Source organism: Ischnura elegans, chromosome 10, assembly GCF_921293095.1.
Source record: "Ischnura elegans chromosome 10, ioIscEleg1.1, whole genome shotgun sequence".
NCBI lineage: Eukaryota > Metazoa > Arthropoda > Insecta > Odonata > Coenagrionidae > Ischnura > Ischnura elegans.
The window spans coordinates 58873473-58892882 of NC_060255.1; positions in this window are offsets into that span (position 1 = coordinate 58873473).

The following is a 19410-nucleotide window of genomic DNA, read 5'->3' on the forward strand; positions in this document are numbered from 1 at the left end:
AGAATTTTTTTAAACCCCAAATGCCCCCCAAAAAGTAATTGCCTAGGGTTGGTAACACTATTAAATGTATAAAATTTACAGTTTCCACAATTTTTTCTGGGGTTTCAGATGGTTTTATAGTGGGTCGATTCCATGACATTGTCGATCTCGTGTCGTTATCCCCATATATTTGTATGAATCAGTTAGTAATCGGAAGTGGGAGTTATACTATCTAGATTCAAATATTTCTTCAATTGGGGGCATGTAAGAATAATGGACCACTTGGCTGATGAACGAAGGGTTCCTAGTTCAATTTCCTCATACTCTATATTTGAAAGATTCACACGCTTATAGCTTCGTTTAGGAGAAGCTCTACCGTTACTTATGCAGGCTCACGTTCTTGTTGAACCACTGCCTGGGTGAAAAATGTTTTATGTTCCTACATTTTTTGCAGTCCGCCAATAGGTTCAACTGTAACGGTTATAAAACTTGTTTTCCAATTATTAGTCGAAGAAAATATTAGCCACTCTCAGTGGGAGCGGTTTTCCGGATTACAACCCCCCCTCAATTGAGGCCAAAATATTTTATATCAATAAATACTCGTATAAATATACTTTTTTTGAGTCCTAAAAATCAAATTTATAACATTAAAAGATCCCAAAAATTTTCCCGGACCCCTTGCCCTGGGGTGTTTTCTATGCATCCCGGAAGGCTCCTGAAATCTCTTGTCAACACCCCCCATTTCAAAATCCTGGCTACGATACTGAGTACTTTATATTATATTTTTCATAGGAAAAAAATAACTGCTTGCAATAGCATTCTTCCTCCCAAATATTTATGCATATATTGGTGGATCTGGTTTACGAAATGTTGCATAATTTTGCCGAAAGGAAAGACAAAGGTGTTTACATAAACTAGTCTGATGCTTTGGACATTTTCCTCCATTGTCTCGAGGTGCGTTATATATTTCCTTCTGAATCCATGAGTAGCATCCTCAGAATCCTACCACAATCCCTTCCCGTGAGCCACGTTGGACTGGGTGGACGGTGGTTATAAGATTTACGTCTGATTTTTTGCAGAATAAACAAAAGCCATTTCGGACCCCCAATGTGTTTTGTTCCGGCGTGCACACAATACACCGCACGAAAATCCCCCTGCCTTGAAAAGATAGAACTAAGCCCACCAACGCACGCTCTCCAAATACCTTTCAAATATTCCCACCAGGGGGTAGCAGACATTTTCGCCAATTAATCCTCCTTCCGAAATATGCAGTTACTTGCCGGGTTGCCATAGAGATGGGCATCCCGCTTAATTGCGCCAAAATCATCTCCTCTCCTTCTGACCCTGCCCAGCTATTTGTGCTCTGCCAGAATATGGGTACAAAGTAAGCCTGTCCATCGTTGCCAAATCATGTGCCTTTATCTGCAAAGATGGCTAAGACTTAAACCTCTGCAGTGAGTGTGGTTACTGCTTAACAGAAATGTTACAAATCGCTTTTTAGAGGCTTTAATACGATTGCCTTTGACAATTATTTTAACGTTTAATTTCCGCGCCATTCAATGGAATTGCGTTTTAAAGAGGGCCATTCGACTTACAAAATACTACCACATGATCTCTATGAAGAAGGCCGCACTTTAAGGAGGCCGACGGTATGAGAGATTTAATGGTTTAAACGGGCCTAAAAACTGAACAATATCTGTATTCTGACTAGAGATTTACATTAGACAGAAGCGAGACAGGTTAAAAATAAATACTCTGTTCAGTCGATATCATCAATTTGATATTTAATTCGTTGCTGACAATTTGATGAATGTACCCATTTAATCTGCTTAGCTTGTCATAGTAAGCATATTTCATGGTCATTAAATAACTTGAATTGAGGTATCTTATGGAGCCATTATGTTCAAAATCTTCCTCTTTTTACGAAAAGAAGCAGTCCTGTAAACAGCATTTGCTATGTGGTTGCTGCCAAAGGTGGAGCTTTATGTTGGTGAAGGGATTCCTGTGGCCCTTCCGTGTAACATTTGCTTTAATTTGTCTCTTAAATCAGTATTTCAAGGACTATCTAACCGTTTTGGTACTCCAACAGGTTTCGTTATTTTTTTCAGTCGAATTAGTTAGGGGGGCAGGCTCCCCCCTTACACCCCCAAAATCCCGCCCATGGTCGCTTCGATCCGTATCTCGCGCAAAATGTTTTGATGCGTTAGGTGCAACCTTCATCTTTCTTCAGCTTGGACCGCCTTTTTTGCGGCACGTGCGTGATTCGGAACGCACGCTGGCGGTGACACTCGCTCGAGGCCACCCTTTTGTACGTTCCTTTACCAGTAGGTTCGAAGATTTTCGCGGCGTTGATCAGATGATCACTGCATTCTCTTCGGGTTTTCACCTTGCGGACATTGCAGTCATCGTCAGACGTCCCAGTCAGCGTCAGAACCTTCGACCCGAAGACGCTGACTGCAATGTCAGCGAAACTGTTGTTGCCAAAACCCAACGGACGCGGTGAAAACCCGAAGAGAATGCAGAGATCGTTCCTTTAACTGATATATAAAAACTTGGCCGCATTATAGTCGCCTCTAGAGCGATCACTTGCTTGATAGTGTGACATCGTGATCCTTCAAATGATATAAAATTCCTCGAAATCTCAATTTTTACATTACCCTCTTTGTTACACGTCCCCTCTTTAAAAAATTTCTTTATAAACAACACATTTTTTATCGACAGCAACATAAAAAAGATCTTTTAGACTAATAATAACCAATCTAAAATATCAACATAGCAAAAAATGCATTAAAATATAAATTGATTGTCAGAATCCGGAATAACGAACGAAATTAAAGAAATAATAATTTTTGGATTTGGCAAAGACGACGCGGCGTTACAATGGCAACACAGTGGCATAAAACAAGCATTGCGCGCATGCTGGACTCAACGAGAAATTGTGTATTATCTAATCCATTTCATTTTTCACGATCAAAACGAATACTTAATACTTTTTTTACGCTTTCATGGCACGGCAGAAATTTTACAGCGGCTTTCATTCTCATGTTATTTGACGCATTCCGCTACCCATATGGGCATTTAAAACACTCCAATGCACTCATATACCTAAGATGAATAGAATTGTGGAGGAAAGAATATTTTTGAGAAAGGGAATTGGATAGGGAAAATTTTAAGAGGAAAGGGGATTTTAAATACTAAACTAGAGAGAACAGTGGAAGGAGAAAAGAGAAGAGGAAGAAGAAGGCGATAAACGAGATAAGGTTAAAAAAACAATATTTAAGGAGACAAGGGGCAGGAGGAGGTGGAGACAACTTTGGTGCTTGGAACTCGCCGTAGGGCAGAAAACCAGTTAATGATGACACTCTTGAAAAGAATTATTTCCAAAATTTTAATCCACTAAATACTAGTTGTTGTAATTGATCAATAATAATGGCATTTTGAATAAAACTGAATTTGAGCGTATTGTTTGGGTAAAAAATTTATCCCAGAGCTGGACTAATGAAACAATGATTGGGATATTTCTAACTTAAATGTATTAGCTAATATCGAAAACAAATGTGGTCAACGTATTGACTATTCTGGAAAAAGTGTAGCTTTCGAGTGTCAATTATTGCTTTTGCATTGTTGTTAACCGAGAGGACAGCCTCATCCACTGCTGCGATTGTTGCCACTCATTGTCCTCACATTGTGCTTCATTCATACTACCTTCGCCTTCTCTTTCACTTCCGGCCATTCTAAACTGGAAAATTCCTTTTAAAGTCCCCCTGCACTTCACATGGTGACTCCCGAACAAACACACTGAAATATTCAAAACCCTTCTTTTCTAATGTCAATCCATCTCCGTCTTACCCTGTTTAACCTTTTACGTTTAAGTTTTAACCGTTACAGTCAAAGCGGCACAGATTTGCTCTCTTGTATACTAGCTTTTCTCCCTTGATTTGTACTTGCTTTGCATTCATGCAATTATAAATATTTATAATTTATCTTATTCAATATTCTTTATCTTACTATAACGCAACTTCATTGAACTTTACTGCTTTCTTCTCCTTTTTATTCCATATTTCTGTAATTAGTTCATCATTAGTTCCTTTGTTCCTTTCTATTCTTTTGTTCCTCCTTCACATTAATGAAATTTCCACTGTGGTCACGGAAAAAATCCGTCTCTTTGAACTTATATAGCATTACTTGCCTTGAGTATGCACTTTAAGGTGGTAAAATATTTTTTTTTGAAATTTGTTAATATTAATACTGCTATGCCTGTTATTAGTGGCACGTATTATCTCTGATAAGATAAATTCCCTTAGAGGCAGTGCAATCTTAATCATGAGACCGCTTCCCTTGATCGGATAACAAAAGGCTTGGCTAATGCTCACAATATCGAGGAATGATCCAGAAACACTTATAAGCAATTGGGTGTTGCCCATGTGGTGCAGAAAGTTTTCAATTTAGTGAAATTTTCAAACGCAATTTGGCAGAATTAGATATTGTGCGAGGAAGATAGTTTTTTTATTCCTTCTTACGAAAAGTCTGCAATTATATTGTTTGCGGTTTATGAGTATCTGCCTTGCCTTTAACTGCGCAAAAAACATAAATCATTCATATTAGTGGTTTAATTATAGCTTAAATCATGTTATTTTTATTTATTTTATTTTTAGGTTTTTCTCAAACCACCAGATACAGCTCTTATTGGACATTTTATACCGGGGTATTCAACGAATGTAACAACCATGCCCTGGACCGGGGAAACCTACCTAGGCGGGACTCGAACCCGCGACCTCGTTTGGCAGGCGAGGACGTTAGCCCACCGCCACCGAGGCCGGCAATGTCTCTCTCCTTTGCATTTCAGAGTCCCCCTCCCTTCATCTACCCCTACGATTGTTGCAATTCATTGTTACCTCCATTTCCCTTCTTCCACTTCCGGTCATTCTAAAAAGGGAACCTTCTCGAAAGCCACCTTCCACTCTAGATGGCGGCTCCCGAACAAACAGACTGAAATATTGAAAAGCCTTCTTCTCTCGAGTCAGTTCCTTCCCCGACCTTCCGTACAAGCATTCTCACCCTTGCATTCAAGAGAACACGGACTCTCTCCTTTTACATGGGCATCATGCGCTTTTAAAATATATCACAATTTTTATAATACGAAAATTAAAGATAATATAGACTCGTATTCCCTTTTACTTATCTAACTAACATGTAGCTTGTTTGAAGTTTAATACATTCGTCTTCTTTTTATTCCAAATTTCTGACCCGTACAGCATTGTTATTTTGTTCCTTTTCTATGGTTCCTTCTTTGCATTCATGACATTACCACCTCGGTCACGAGCAAAATCTGCCTCTTCGCAAATAATGTATATGCGCACAGAGAAATTAATGACCGTTGCAATAGATTGGCGTTAGAAATGGACCTCGCTTCCATTAATGAATGCTGCGGTGCGTTGGAGTCGAAATTTAATCTTGAAAAGAGTATGTTGATGAATTTTTTGGGAAAAGGATATCTCTTCATGAAGGAGTTACACCCATAAGGTGATCCAATTATCGAATTACGAGTTCGTAAAATACTTAGGGGTCACCACTACTTGGGACATTTCAAAGGGTAAACGCGTGCGCAAAATACGAGGGAAAGTCGACCGTAAACTGGAAATAGTAAGAAGAATTCTGGGTAAATGCCTTAGAAAGGTGGAAAATATCTGGCCTGGCTCTAATGAGGTCACACAGTTCTGTGGCGAAGATGTGTTAGGCTTATCAAGCCAACAGTAGATATATAACTTATCTCAAAAGAAAACGAAGACTCGAATTAAATGGACTACTTTCTACAATAACCACGAAATCAGGAACTACCCTTTTTCATACATAATCCATATACGGAAATACTTATCTATTAAGATTTATTTCCGAAAATTTAGGTCCCTGCGAATGACATTCCTGCAGGCACCTTGGTTTAAAATGCCCATTTTTAACGCCCCGTGGAGTTGCAATATATCATCGAATTTTCTATTTTGGAGATTCCCTCTGCATTAAGTGACGTTTAAGGATCTTTACAATTCTGTGCTGATATATGTGACTTTGAGTACTCTGCTTTTGACACTTTTAGAAATTTTGATGCCTTGAAAAATTCAGTGACTATGACGGCAAGATTAGTTCCACTATCAGTTGTGGTGCATGTCTGATACTATCCTGTGAATCCTTTAATAGTAGTTTGGATCAAAGGAATGTATTTTTCCAATTATTTTCACATTTAATTTCATAAACAGGGTATCAATTTTATGCGATGTGGCTTTGCTAAGCCTTTTCCTCCTTGTATCTTAAATGCCAATAATGGAGACAAGTGTACATCAAGGTAAAGGAATATTTTGTCTAATTTTCTTTAAAACAATTCTTTCATATTCCTCTGCATAAAATCCTTATACAATTAAGTGATGGGAATAAATCTAGTTAAGTGAACATCTTTTCTATAACCATTCCTTATAGGTGCAGTCATTTCATTTCATTTCCATCTTCTGTCAAAGGTGTTCATCTCTATGAATCCTTTCAATATAAGTTATCCATGCTCCTGATATAATGCACCATTTTTTTCCAAAATTTTGCTTAAATATTTGTAGTCCTTGGCTGGAATGTGGATGTCTCGGCGCTTTGGTTTGCCTCTAAATTAATATTCATCATCTTAGTTACTGGTCAACATTGCTAATCTTTGATTGACGCAGCTCTCCGCTCCACTCATCTGTCAGATAATCTTTTATTGCCTGCATTATTATTCATTTCACATCCTTCTTAACCTTTCTTTTCATCCTTCTTAATCTTAAACTTTCTATGTATTTTATTCAAGACCTTCCTCTTCTGTTCTAACTACTTACTTGTCCCTCGACCACATTGCCTTAATCAAGCCATCATGTATCAAGATCGCAATAGTCCCGTTTTCTACTCCCAATTTTCAATTCACAATTCCAAAATATTTTAACACCCGTTGTAAAAATGGAACATGTAGTTAATTCATTCAATATTTATATTTCCACTCTTACATATTTAAATCTCACGCCTATCTCATACAGAAAAAGTTTCTTTGTACAAAATTGAATAGGTGTGGTGACATAAAAAAATACAAAATTAAGAAAAGTAGAGTTAAATAGAGAGTAAGATGCCATTAAATTAAAAGAAATCGAAAATTATAAAATCAGTCAAATTTCAAAGCACGTGGTCATAACTCCTAAAATATTACTCAAACGGCCAAGCTTTCGTTAATATCTACAATAGCTATTTCAAATTATTCCTAGATCGGAGCTGGAGTCCCGAACAGACAGCATGAGAGGAGTTTGCGTCTCAACCACATTAATCAGTTTCCTCGTAGACTATATTGTGCGGATGGGATAGTGTTGTTTGCTTTTGCTTGGCATTGTTTATGTTGATGCGCTCTCAAGGGCCGCAGGCTTCTGAGGCGTTGAGGGTGACAAGGATTGAAGGTGGCGGATGGCGATACGTGTTTGTTTCTCTGCGTGCGTGCGCAATCTATCCTCAGGTGCTAATCCTTGTGACACCTTTCCGTGCTTGTGTTCTTTTAGGCGTCGCCGAAGGGAGGCGCCACAAGTTTTACGCGCAGAATTTAAATTAGAATTCGTTGCTAAGAATCATCCACAGAGAAATGTTATTGCTGCATTGTTATCCTTCCTCTGTCCTCCCCCTCTCGAGAGGCTCGGGCGTATAAGTCTCGGACTTAGTTCCCGGTCCTCGAGAGCGTAACCTTTGCGGGGCCCGCCCTGGGACCCCCGAACCAACGCCACCTAGCCTAGGTGGCGTTGCCCGAACCCACTGCTGCATTGTGATTGAAGCCATGTTGACTTGTGCGTTGTCAATGACAACGAAGATTCGAATGGAATGTGGGAGGGGTCGGCTCATAGCTTTTGAATTCTTCATTGTCGTTAGTGCCTCAGTTTTAAGCCTTTATCTAAATGTCTTCAAAGTGTGATTATTTGCCGGCGAAGCTCTTCGAACGGCCATATTTCCTCTGATTCTGGTGTCTGTTAACTGTGGCGTGCAGTATAGATGCTGGATCCTATACCTTTTCAAACGGCCCGAAGAAAAATATGGAAAAAATGAATGCGCATCCTTATAAAATCAGCGTCCGCTCCCGTGTATCGTCGTTTTTCAGCACAATAGGTATGATTGAGACGTGCAGTAGTGCATTATGTTTTTCAACCTATTACTACATTGCAAAATCTACAATGCAGCACGACGAGGGAAAAATTGGTACATGAACTGTTAGTATAGTTCATGCGGCCCTGGGACTGATATATTTGTAGAATCCTTATCTAACCTTATGTTTACGTCTTACTCTTATTAAAGTAATAGTTTAGTGTAGTAAAATACTTTTTGAAAGAGAAAACTTCTGAGCCATAAGTACGAAATAAATTTAAGTGCTAAACACTGCCAAAAGTTGTTTATACAGTAGCACATTTGATTTACCATACTAATGGTCCTCGAAATCGTGTCCGTAAGTGTGAGATGTCTGTAAGTCGGAGGTGACCGAAAAAAACTCTTTTGTTAAGCTTAAGTTTACCCCGCAAATATTAAAGTGTATGAATTCAAGCCAGCTGAATTAAATCCTTTTATTAAAAAATATAATTGTAAACAATTCGGTCAGAAAACCCATGGTGGTGGTATCCGTAAAAGAATAAAATTGTGCATAAAAAGTGTCCTTATCCATAAGTAGGAGAGTACGTGTAATAAATGCTCTGTCCTTATACAATTATATATCCCTCTGCCGGGTAATTGAATACTGCCCTTAGGACAGAGGTGTCCGTGGACAGGTTGCACTGTAGTTTAAACAGCTTAAGAGCATAGAAGCACCAGTGCTGCCTAGAATTTCAAACGCTTCCCTCTGCATCCGAAAAAAAGAAATTCAGCTAGACTTTTAATACCACCGTTAATAACCCAATGAGATATTTTCGCCGGGAAGCTCCTCCCCCTAGTTGAATTCGAAATTTATTGCCAACCCTTACTTTCGACCCTTAGTCTTTGTCTGGGAACGGAGTGAAGGTGGCAAATCATCTTAATAAGGGTGGAAATTTTCATTAAAATATTGGAATAGGATACTATATTACTATGTGCTGTGAAATGTTTATAATTTGTGCATTATACTGACACCTGCGAATATAAGTCTTTAAATGAAATTGAATGAATATAAGTAGATGGATTGCGGCATATTATTTTATGCACTTAAGTGAAGGGCCTGAATTTGATTTTATGGTAAAAGGTAGAGCACAATATGGTCGGTTGATGTCAGTACTGATCAATCAAGAATACGCATATAAAGTAGATATCCTCTCTCTATGTTCATGCCGTACTTTTTAACACTTTGCGTGCCACGGACGTAATATTACGTCCTGCTAATCCTTCTGAGGATTGCCATGGACGTAATATTACGTCTTTCCAATAAATTGGCTTTGTATGCGTGAAGCCGTAATATTTCGCCCGTGGTGCTTTTCCAGTTTACTGCTTAGGGGTTCTGTTTATTCAAAAATCAATTGCTCGATGGAAAAAGAGTTCACTTTATGTCTTGAGGACGAAAAGTCCTCTGTAGCTACCGGCATCCTCATCTTAGGCCACTTAGTGTGAAAATTCTTTGGGCCAATAGACCGTTCGTTGAGGCTACATTGACCCTTTTTGTCATCCAGAATTTATAATGCTTTGGTTAGAACAATGCTTTTTAATCATTTCCATGCTTTAAATAGTTCAAATTGAGCGTATTAAAAAATTATTATGCATGTGATGGCGGTACATCATATCTTGCAACTTTTTTATTTTTTCAAAAACAGTAGGTTTTCATTGTTAAATTATATAATTAGCAATAATTGTTATTCAACTCATTCATAAAGAAGAGCAAAGTCCATTATTATTGAAATGCACATCGATGTATTGAAATGTATTTTTGATGCTAATGTTTTAAAAAATGTACGAATATAGTAAAAATGGCTGGATTTTTCAGAAGGGATTTAAAGTTAGCAGCCGGCACTCAAAGTGTTAAAAATCTCTTGGGCCTGACATGGGGTGATGCCTTTCAATGCTGCCAGTGTTTGGAGAGTCGAAACGTCTTCTATCGTGGATCACCTCACTTCCTGGGTTACTGACTGTTTCCTAGAGTATATTTTGCTTAGGAAATCAATCCGTGCACATCCCGGTACATGTTTTTATATCTAATACAAAGGAAAAAATGGAATCTTTCTTGCTTTAAGATTGTTGATTAACCCCTCTTTCACCGCTTTGGTAGGAATCCAAAGGATGGGAGATTTCCCCCGTTTCTCGGTTTGATTCGTATTCTCATTGCAGCCAAAGTAGTATTGGCCCTACGGCTTTCACATTTATGGAGAATTTGATTCAACTAGGAAGAAAATATTATATAATATGAGATCTTATTATTTATTATCATATACGTGTAGACATCATTCTAGGCTTGTTACATAAATTGCTACCATTTTTAGGCATAAATTTCGTGATATGATTTTGTTAAGATTTTTTTGCCTTTTGCGATGTGCTAAATCTGTTATAAAAATTTATTCAAAGTCTCAATTTTTTTATTCTATGACGTTAATCTGATTTATCTTATCTTTTGTGCTATTAAGTGCATCAGTGTCTTCAAATATCTTGTATTTTCTTCCAACTTACCCAAAATTCTGATAAATATTCTTCCCAAATATCGTTTGTAGACTGACTTAAATCTCAAGACTGAAGAATATCTTGATGCACACTGAATACGAAGCAGCCGCTATGAAATGCAGATTATAGATTGAGCTGCATTTTAGTCAACATCATTCATACCAATTATTTTTGTCTTCCAGCTCAAAGATAGCAACGGTACCCGGGAAACTTTAGGGGTAAGTTTTGAAAATCTCTATGGGGAAGCTGATAAAAGTTAGGTACTGCGGTTTCGGTGCAGTCGAGTTCTTAGGAAGCGGTTAAGGTAAAACGATTTTCCAGTGAATCACCTTATAAAATGCATCATGGTAGCTTTTTTTCTCGAGTTATCTCGAGCAGGAAGTACACCTTTGATGTCATTCTGTACTTTTTTTGGGAGGAAGAATTTCTCGGGGGTAATAGTTGCGACGCTTTGCCCGCATCCTTCGGTTATTCGATAAGAACTCTTGAAATATTCTTCTAACGTAAGCATGTAGACTATTTTCTCGTTGGAGGAATTGCGGAGGAATTGTTTGAAAAATATTCGAGTACCATCTTGAAGTCAAGTCGTGATTACTTAAGGGATCTGCCTTCCATTAAAGGTATTGAATCATTTTCTCTGATGCTTTAAAAAAAATATTAATTCTTGCTTCAAAAATATATTCGGAACTTGGCCACAAAGGTTGGTTATGATTTGTGAAGGCTGAGCTCACCCGAATCAAGATATATGGATAAATTAGCGTTTTTCAGGATTCGGAAGGGTATGAAAGCACAGTACGATGACCTTTCTGATTGAGGGTGTTCGAAAAATCTAGGTTCGAAAAATCCGACACCCTGTGAAAAGAAACCTGACTCACTGATCACCCCAATTTCCGCTCATGAAAGCACAGCTAGAGTCAATCTGTGTTTTGATAGATACTCTAATTATAGTATGTTCAAAACTATGTGGTGGTCGTTTACTTAAATCTATTTAATACAAGTGGTTTCTTTCATAGAAGATAAATCATTACTTTCTCTCATGGCCATTTATGCCCTAAATGGTATTTAGCCTCGGCAACTGTCTGCCTCCAACTCCATCTCACTTCTGCATCCTCCTCGCTGGCTCCCACTTTCCGCATATGAATTAACATCCCTTTATGCCATCTTTTTTTGGTCTTCCTTGAGGTAGTCTTACATCAGGGATTTCTGCCCAAACTTACTTTACTAGGGTCTCTTGCTCTTTGTATTATGTGCCCTGCTTATTGCAATGCGCGGCTCTTAGCGTCAGGTAATACGCCTGGCGAGTTAAAAAGGTCCCAGATTTCCCTGTAGCGCTTTATTCCCAATGATTCATTATCTCTTGTAGGTCCAAAATATTTCCTCAAAACTTCATTTTCGAAGGTATTTAACTTGTTTTCCGTTCTTTTGTCGATAGCACAAATTATAAGAAATTATTGATCCAAATTATATTTTAGGATTTAGGTTGAGGGGAAATATATTCCTGCTTTTATTATTTGTTATCCATATACATACGGAAAAAATTTACTCAATTTTTCAACTCGAAGGTTAGTTTGGATAAGTTAATTGCATAGCGGCTTAACTTAAATGGCTTAGTTTGGGGTGAGCGCTACCCTAAATAAGCTATAGACTCGAAAAGACGCTGTGGCTGAAACTAAGCCACAGACTTGTGATAATAACAAATTTAGGGTAAGGAAGGGGTTTTCATTACCCTGTACCACCATGATTCTCGAGGATTCTATTGTTCGGGAATACCTGGAATATTTGCAGGCCCGTGATTTTGAAAAAGCATTTTCCGAACAGCCAAGTTTTTTTTACCCTATTGTCTACCATGATATCCACGGAAAAGTTCGCACAACATATTATACACCACACGGTTATTGGACAATTATGTGATGATGAAAAACTGATTAGCATGTTTATATTAGAACATTACCTGCACGCCCGTAGTTTATATATTTAAAACAATTGTTTTATAAAATACAGAAGCGTATGAAACAAAATTTTATTTCATATTTTTGTAGCAAGGAAACTTTAAATATAATGATAAAAATCGCTATTCTGTCGCAATTTTTTTTATTTTGACGATTATTCGTCTCAAATGTGCGTTAGTAAGCTCAGTGACAAACCTTACTTTCCAGTAGCATTTTTTAAATGACGATTCTTTTTATCACCTCCCCGTCAAAACCTTTCATCTCTTGACGCTGCAATTGCTGATGCCTTCGTTTGTATTCCTAAAAATGTCGTCTGCTTTTCCTCTGACATTTCAAGACCACAAATCCATAGCGTGCTTTGATCAACGGAACCAATCAGCAGTAGTTTACCTGAAAAGGCTCGTCTTGGTGTTTGTGTGTTAATGAAAAGATGTGCTTGTCCTTTTTCCAACAATGCACTTGACATTCACGTCTTTCCTTTGAACTTTAATTAAATCAACACATCTGCGAATAAAGCATTTTTACCATCTTCTAGTTCCTAAACGTGATATTTTTAGTTTAAATAAAAGAGAAAATTTAATTTTACCGTGAATTTTTTAAATCTTTGTTTCTCTACGGCCTAAGGGAATTCGTTATACCGTGTTGCAATGGAAAATAAACCGAGGATAAGTGTTGTGTCACAAAAAAATGCTTATTTGCAGCCAAACAGGATTCATATTTTTTGTTGGCTCTTGATGCTGACCTCAAGTCCTTGTTGCTCTAATGTGAGGCAGTGAAAAGAAATGGTACAACAAGTTTTTCTTTTAGCTAGGTACAGAAATTGGCAGAAGATATATGCAAAAATTTGATTGCCAAGAGATAAGAATGTGTCTTTGTTCTGTGCTGACATCGAGTGGAAAATCAAATGGACTAATAAATATAAACTAGATCTCATTTGTTTTATTTACCTAATTTCTATACCAATCTCGGATTAGAAAAAATATCCCGTGGCTTCTTAACCCCTCATATTCAATTAGTATTCGTCGATCATTTGTAGGAAATCTAATCCAAAGGCAATAAAAATCTTCCTCTAGGCATTTTGTTGAGTACAAATGCTGAAAATAAGTTTTTTGATTTTACTATGCCAAATATTTTCAGTAGGTTTCCTCTTGAAAAATTGAGATTTCAATGATTATTTGGCAATGATATCACTGAGTGGCCCTAAAAACTCCTAGTTTCCAAAATAACTCGCACACACCAAGGAAAATGTTCAAGATAATGTAAGGTGGAGTTGGGTGGAAGAAGAGTAGAACTGAAAAGGGTTTTCTGTTATGTGTGGCGATTTTAATGTCATATTTCTCATTCTAGCTATCAACAGTATGAATAAGAGGCTGACCGCTTGGGTCCATGCAAAGGCGGAAAAGGCGATGACGTCATGGGAAAAGGGATTTCCTTTCGTAAGTATTTGAATTCAAAAACCTAAATTTGATGGTAGTAAGTTTATCCTTCTATAGTCTTCTACTTATTTTTATGAATTTTTACGGTTATCGAGAGATTTTTTTAATTTGTATTTCGTGGGGCATTCTACAAATGATAAAACTAATTTCTTTATATTTAAATTGACTGAATGAATTTCTGCAAATTCAATTGATCAGGATTACCTGTCAAATATCCCTTCTATGGGATCCATCATGAAGTGTATTATTATCACCTATCCCTCTTGAGAGGCAATGGGCTTTGAAATGTTATCTCCAAATGTCTTATCCACCAACAGTGAGGTCCTGAAAAATGTTTTCTGAAGGAAGTTAATCCATTTCAAGGTTAAATTTGTTTGTTTATTTTTATCGCCCCAGTAACTTTTTATGTCGGGTTTAATAAAAAAATAAGCCATTAAGATTATTAAAAAAAACATTAAATGGAAATAAGTGAAAGCTAAGACAGGTGTAATATGAATCAACGGAATGCAGAGAGTATAGGGGACACTTAAGCTGAGGTAACTGAGTCGGTGAGGAGAAGAGGTCATGTCAAGTGACTGGGAGAGAACTTAGAGAGATGAAGAAAGGTTTAAGGATACGGTAGAATAGGAACGCTCAGAACTTGAAGGCCGAAATCTAGGAATTTTAAGCAGGATGTCTTTGCGTGTGATGCGAGAAGGAAGGACTCTATGGAAGATGGGCATTGAGTAGGAGAGTGCCACTCCAAATTCCATCGAGGTATTTTAAATCGCATGACATGACTCAGTGAAAGAGGAGGGCATTCCAAGAGAGGAGAGAATAGAATCTCTAGTGCCATATCTGAGCGAGAGAATACGGTTATGGGAAATGGCTACAATGCTTTTGCGTTAGCTCCCTCCGTGTTGCTGCTTTGAAAATGATAAATAACGAGAAAATAGTTATCTGCAAGACTTGATTCTGCTATCTTTTAGCACCCATCAAACTCTAAATAAAAAAATAGTAGTCATTCCTTTGTGTTGGTATAACATTACCGCAATTTGAACGATATTCTTATATTGAACTGCATAAGATGTATCGTATATTTTATTTTTGGGTTTCAAACCTCTCTTTTAATAGAGAATTTCGGTCATTTTCCATTTTTCCATTTGCACCGGCCACGAAAATTGGGAGCGGCCTATTGTGTATTCGCGAGATGTTTCTCTTCCTAATTTTTGATTTCTGATTTTTTGGTTATTAATGTACTACCAATAATATTAAATAAATAAATAGCCTATTTCATGTAACAGTTGTATTTGGTTCTCTTTTTACTCGTAGCTGTATTGGGTGAATCGTACAATCGAAGCTTTCCTTTGAAATTTATTTACTTCACGGATTCTATCTTTCTGCACCCGATCCCGTGTGCTTGCTACTTATTTGAGGTGCGGTCTGCTGGCTCTTACCCTCCTTCAATAAGCAATCGTTCACGGCGTGCAGCAGTTCGATTGTCCTTGTGCCTGCTTCACTGACGGTGTTGTACTTTTTGCCGTCTCTTCTCTGTCTACTTTATTTATCGAAAAGAATACGGCAGCGCAATTATATTATTTACTTTTTTCTTAATAGTAATTTAATCAGTAATTTAATCGACACATTCTTTTGTAATTCATTGGAGTCATTGCCTTTCTGGCCTTTGCGATGAAATCTGCGTGCTTTAAAAATTTAGCAATCAAAAGTAGTATACACGAGTTTGAAGTAGTGTGGGAAAAATCAGTAAAATTAAAAAAAAATAATTGCTATGCTATAAAAAATAGCCGCTTAAAGGCTCTTGCAATCAAAATAGATTTTGAGTTCCATAACTCTTTGGGAAGGGTAACTTTGAAACCAATGAGGGAAGCTCCTGGCAGCCTTCTGAGTCGTTTATACAATATGTGCTACTATAAGTAAATCTTTAATTTTTTTATGAATTCCTTCTGGTAAAAAAAAAGCAGAAGATAATCCTCTTATATATTTATCCCATCTACTTAACTGCTTCAAAAGGGACGCAATAAAAAGCGGGTTTCGGAGGCGGTGGATGGAAACTTTTCCAATTTTTACGGCTCGCTTCTTTCAAACCGCTCTTTCTACGTGCCACTGCTCCTGTGGTCATGCAAAATAAATAAAAGTCAAGTGTCGGGAGGGGAAAAAAGAGAATCATGGTTACGCACTCGGAAGAAAAGAGACTATCGCGAAGCGCAAGAATTTTTGAAGTCATCCTCTTAAAAGTAGGATACATCGTTGCCACATTTGTCGTTTTATCCATTCCGACTCTCATTCCATGTCTTTGTTTCTACTAATGTCCGTATGTAACTATATCTCCTCATTCCCCACTGCTCATCCCACCTCGCCTCAAAATCTATTCCTCCGCGAATTCAGTGATAGCATACTCGTCTAGTACATAGGTTGGTGCTTAGTTTCTGTGACATAGGTAAAATTATGTCACCTGTAAATTACTCTTTCAAACAGTTTTAGCATAATAAAATACTTTTCAATACATATAATATATTTATCGCGGCGGCGCCTCTTTCCTTTTTTCCTTCCTCTCCTCCCCCTCCCAGGTTGATCGGGCGTATAAGTCTCTGACTTGGTTTCCGGCCCCGATGTGTTGTATCCCTGAAGGGCTCCCCTTGAGCCTTTAATCCATACAAGGGGGGACACAAAAGTAACGGGAATAGCGCAGTGGGAGGGCGCCGGAATGAGGGATCGGTTTTTCCCATAAAGTGTTCCAAGGAATGATATTTCCTGAGTCAGTGTGCGAATCCTGGTCGCTCTTAGTGCATCGATTTTTCTATGGGATTTTTTTCGGTTAACCAACTTTTTCCGATTTTGCGAAAACGTGTAATGTCTGACTGCAGGGAGCAACGCGTGGCTGTGAAGTTTTGTTTTTTTTTGTGGGGTGAACTCCCGCAGAAACTCCAGTGATGCTTAACCCTCTTAGTACCACCGAAATTTGGTGGCTCTAGTGAAAAGTGCCATCCTAAATTTAAGAGTTTTGTAGCCTTTTGTGAAAAAACACAATATGAAGTTACCATTTCAGACATTAATGTAATTTATTTTATTTCACCAAAAAGGAATTATTTCTTGATTATAATATTCTAATACATTGGATAAAGGATAAATTTAATTATTACGACAATATTAGTTTGTAAATCCGGTCTACGCTGGAGTCGATATATCGGCTCGTGGCACTTTTCGCCCGTGGAGCAAAAGCCGATATATCGACCCGTGGCACTAAGAGAGTTAAAACTGCTTATTGGGATAGTGCCCTGATTAAAACTCGTGTCTTCGACTGGTTTTCGCATTTCAAGAATGGGCAGACGTCGATTGATGACCATCCTCGTTCAGGACACCCGTCAGCATCAAGAACGGATGGAAATGTTGCGAAAATCCACTCCCTCGTTCAAGAATATCGTTGCCGAACCATTGAAGAACTTTGTATATATTTTGCAGAGGTTAAGCGAAAATTTCCGGAAGAAAAGGGTGGATCTTTGGCGCACAAGTGATTGGTTCTTCCACTACGAAAACGCACCCTCCCACAACGCTCTGTCCATGAAGCGGCTTTTGACAAAATAACGAGGTGACGTCAATTGTTCACTCCCACTATTCACCGGAAATTGCCACCCTTGACTCTTTTTATTTCCTTGGCTGAAAATGTATATGAAAGGAAAACGTTTTGGGACTGCAGATGAAGTAAAACAAAAATCGCTGAAAGGGCTAAAGAACATTGGCTTGAGTGAATTAAAAAATTGTTTTTAACAGTCTAAGAAACGATAAGATGAATGTGTTGCAATCAATGAGAATTAATTTGAAGGTGATAAAAATTTGGTGGGAAAAATATTGATTAATAAAAAAGTTATTTCGAAATTCCCGTTATTTTTGGGTCCCCCCTCGTATCAATACCAATTACGGCAGTGAATAAGTGAATTTGTATGCAGTCATGGCCACAGGCGCAAAGTTATGTACACCACGGATGAATTTTGGAATTTTGCATTTGCCTTAGTCGGGATACAAAACCGGTTGCGGTAAGGTATGTTAACAGTTGTGTAAGTAAGCTGGACTTCTGTCTCTGGTGCCACATTGTGCCCTTGAGTCGCCGACATCTTGTTCGGTAAACCCAGTGTGAGATTCACCTTGTAAGTATATGGCTTAGTGGTATTTCCATTAATACGATTTCTGTCTCATGTGCTATAGCGTGGACTAGAGACGTCAAAACTGTGTTCATGTCCAAAGCCAAATGATTTTTTCATGGCGAATGTCATCCTTAGTGTATGACAGTAAAAATTTCAACGCGTGAGTACTTAAAATGTTCATTTACTATTTTTCGAATCAACTTTTTGTCGATTCTTATATCCTCCACTACTGCACGAGTAGGTACTCAAACGGTGATATTAGCGTAATTTCTCACTTTCACGGCGTTTTCATCCATTTTGAAGTTGAAGGAGAATAGCCTTGGGAGAGAATCATATCCGATAGAGTCCAACTCTTCTTTAAAACGTTATGCCATTTAAAGCGTGAATGTGGTATACATCCCCACGTGGTCTCCTCTTATAATCTCGCTTCCTCCACACATTGACTCCTTTGCACTTCCGTTGAAATCCTTTATAAGCCTATCCCTGTAATATCTATCACCTACCTAACTAGCTTTTCTCCTACCTATCCTCGCTGCTTAAAAATAAAGTTAATAATCGAACTATGCGGGAATATGATATCCTAATTCATGATGTCAATGAACTTATATTCTTTAAGAATTAACTTAATGTTTCTTTGTTACTTTTATCCTGTAGACGTGATAAAATACCAAGAAATCTGTCTTTAAATTTTCCTGCGTTCTGAAGCAGAAATAAAAGCTTAAGTCGGAAAATTGGAAATCGATTTGGTGATTGCCTGTTTGATGAAGCAAGCGAAGAAAAAACGGAGGTGTCGACTTATTCAGAAGGTTATTTACCAATCGAGGAATAGCAGTGAGATTCCGTTGCAATTTAGGAGAGGGGATGGAAAGAGTGCTATTGTTACAGGCGGAGTGAGCGCATTAAATATCTATCGTCTCGAAAAGAACATGCAGTGATGAATGAGACTTTTGCGCAAGAGAAATGGGCGAGGATGATAGTTTTTTTACGTACGATCATTCACCGTTTATTTACAAAATTGAAAACAATAGCGGGTACTTAATTTAATTTTTTTAACTTTCTATTCTATTGTGCTATTTATTTTTTCTATCACTTGGTCTTTCCGTGTCAATGTCCCGTGAGTATGAGATGAAGATCCCTTTAATCAAGTGGCCTCGTTTGCTGTCGCCATGGGAACGCCCTTAGGGATGCAGGGAGAACAACTGACGGTCGAAGTGGAGGAAACACTAATGGAAATTCGATTCTTTTGTTGCAAATGGATTTTTT